The sequence below is a fragment of the Frankliniella occidentalis genome, unplaced genomic scaffold (assembly GCF_000697945.3).
Source record: "Frankliniella occidentalis isolate FOCC.00 unplaced genomic scaffold, Focc_3.1 Scaffold102, whole genome shotgun sequence".
Taxonomy (NCBI): domain Eukaryota; kingdom Metazoa; phylum Arthropoda; class Insecta; order Thysanoptera; family Thripidae; genus Frankliniella; species Frankliniella occidentalis.
This window is the reverse complement of record NW_026267231.1, coordinates 468283-470709: the sequence shown is the minus strand read 5'-3', so window position 1 is coordinate 470709 and position 2427 is coordinate 468283. Positions and strand designations below refer to the sequence as shown.

General features: G+C 53.9%; 1 protein-coding gene and 1 long non-coding RNA gene across 2 annotated transcripts in view; one reads left to right on the top strand and one right to left on the bottom strand.

The window, feature by feature from the left end:
* LOC113202754 (homeobox protein abdominal-A homolog) overlaps positions 1–2427 on the bottom strand; it is a 33940-nt gene that overhangs the window by 14385 nt on the left and 17128 nt on the right. The window lies entirely within an intron of this gene.
* Positions 1–2427, top strand: part of LOC127749866 (uncharacterized) — a 42327-nt gene that overhangs the window by 26264 nt on the left and 13636 nt on the right. Inside the window, exon 3 of the long non-coding RNA XR_008011398.1 lies at positions 993–1060. This is a non-coding gene — a long non-coding RNA (uncharacterized LOC127749866). The remainder of the gene's footprint in view (positions 1–992; positions 1061–2427) is intronic.

Sequence of the window (2427 nt, the reverse complement as noted above, 5' to 3'; positions counted from 1 at the left end):
GGGGGGCTCGTGTCGTGCGTGGGCTTCCTCTGTTGCACAACAAGACACTCAGCCTGATGGATGTCGCTACCGCGACTCTCCATCAATATTAATGTCACGGCCCCATCGTCACACTGCGAAACTATTAGCCGACGACATCAACTGGCGGGCGTAGTCTAGCAGTGTAGCCAAGATTGTGGCCATCGTCCACACTATCAGCGCCGTTTACTATTGCTTTTAAAAGTAGATAGAAAAAAGAACAAATTGGTGTTGATGCTACGACGGGGAGCCGCGCTATTCGCTTTTCAGTCTCGCCGCACTATTAGATATTGATAGAGCACCGTCCATCTCACCCCGCTGTCCCGCGCTCTACTACCTCCCCACCTTCCCAGCGCTCACTCCCTTCCCCTTCCCTACTATCTCCTTACAGGTGGATTTATACGGACGTTTTACGATCAATCGTAAAATTTACAAGTGGCGGTTGGTTTCTGCTAAGCGCGGCGGCGTCACACCGATGCAGTCCGACCGACTGCACGTTTCCGAAACCCTTGCTTCGCTCACTCTCTCCCCCCCCCTCTCTCTCTCTCTCTCTCTCTCTCTCGAAGACCGACCGTCTTCGCGGCGTAATGCGAGAAAAGCATTATATCGCTCCTTCCAATCGACAACATTGTAACTCTATCCTTCTGCTTGCGCCACGCATGTGCAGAGAGAGAGAGAGAAATAGAGAGAGAGAGAGAGAGAGAGAGAGAGAGAGAGAGAGAGAGAGAGAGAGAGCAAAGAGAGGAAGTGTCATGGCGGGTGGCCCCTCTAACCGCAGTGGCGCCGCGACACTCGCCAACCAGCTGGAATTAACGCCCTTCTCGTCTGATTGGCATTAGCATTCGCCGGCGAAAGGCTGCAAAGGCGGTGGGAACGCACAGCCTTGTACAAGTAGTCGACTCGCTCTATTTGCATGAGGCAGCACGGTCATTAACGGTCGTTAGTTATTATTTTTTATTTTATTTTTGTTGCAGTGTATACCTGGCGCAGCGGCGGCCAATGGGCTGCTCCATTCACCGAGAACAGACTTACAAACAATGCGGTAAGCAATACTCGTTTATAACTACTTTTTTTTTCTCTTGCAAAACACGGGAGAGGGACTTATAACAGGGGGTTCAACGGCACAATACCTCTGTGCTTCTTTCCCTTCACCCCGCATCGACTTTCCCAGTTACGGCCTGTTTGCGCTCCGAACCACAGGCATTAAAGGTGCTGCCAATTTCGAACACGAAATTGTCTGCTACCTGAATTGCAGGATGTTGGACGTAATGATGTAATATTGGCGCTCAGAGGAAAAACATGATGCACAAGAGTCTTGGACCCAGTCTCTAGCTCCGTGCATTCAAGTCTCTTATCGCCCGTCTATGACATCGATTTCCAAAGTCGAGACAATCAATCCAGAAATTAATTTGCAAAGCCGTCTCTTGGAAGAAATGTGGGGAGATGGAGAGAGAGAGAGAGAGAGAGAGAGAGAGAGAGAGAGAGAGAGAGAGAGAGGGAGGCACGCGAACAAGTAAGAAGTAAGTTGGGCGGGAAACTTCTGGGGGAGCCAGATGCACTTGATGGCGTCCAAATGAGCCACTTGGTATGCGCTCCGGTCGGCGCGGCTCGACACGGCACGGTGTGACAGCCGCCTCCGAAGCGCGAGGACAGGCGCGGGGCGCATGGACGGCGGCGGCCTACCCTCACTCCGGACGCAGCCCGGCAAGAGAGGTGAGACGCACGGGGCTCAACATCCTCACGGGAGTTGTGAGCGAAGCCGAGTGAAGAGGAGGGGCTTGGTTATCAACCCACGCCCGCCGTGAGCGTTTGTGCGCGCGCGCGCGTGTGTGCGTGTGTGTGTGTGTGTGTGTGGCGGCACAGGTCCTTTTGTGTCGCCGGATGAAGCGATGCATGGCGGAGAAGGGCGGGAGAGCGCAAGCGACTGACGGAGAGAGAGAGAGAGAGAGAGAGGGAGGTTGGTGGAGGTGTGTCGTAGGCGGGGGGAGGAGTGGGGGGAGGATGCGGCGTGTCGCGTAGCGTGGGCGGTTAGAATATCCCGGAAACAGGTAGCTTCAAAATAGTATTTTTAGCAGATGATACGTAGTAATCAGCAGCTTGTACTCAAGTAAAGTGCAAAAGTCCGTTTGTTAGTTTAGCAGATGATACGTAGTAATCAGCAGCTTGTACTCAAGTAAAGTGCAAAAGTCCGTTTGTTAGTTGAAGCGTGAAGTTGTCAGTTGTCAGCGTCAAAAGCAGAAACGCCGTAGTGCTGCCAGCCGGACGCCGTAGCGCTGGCAGCCGAACGTGGAGCGGTCCGGTCCAGCCAGCAGCCAGCCTAAAATATTGGGGGAGTGCGGGAAAAGCCGTGCTCGCGTGCTCCGTCGGTCGCTGCTGTACTGCACCGCGTCCCGACGCGACGGCTCGACG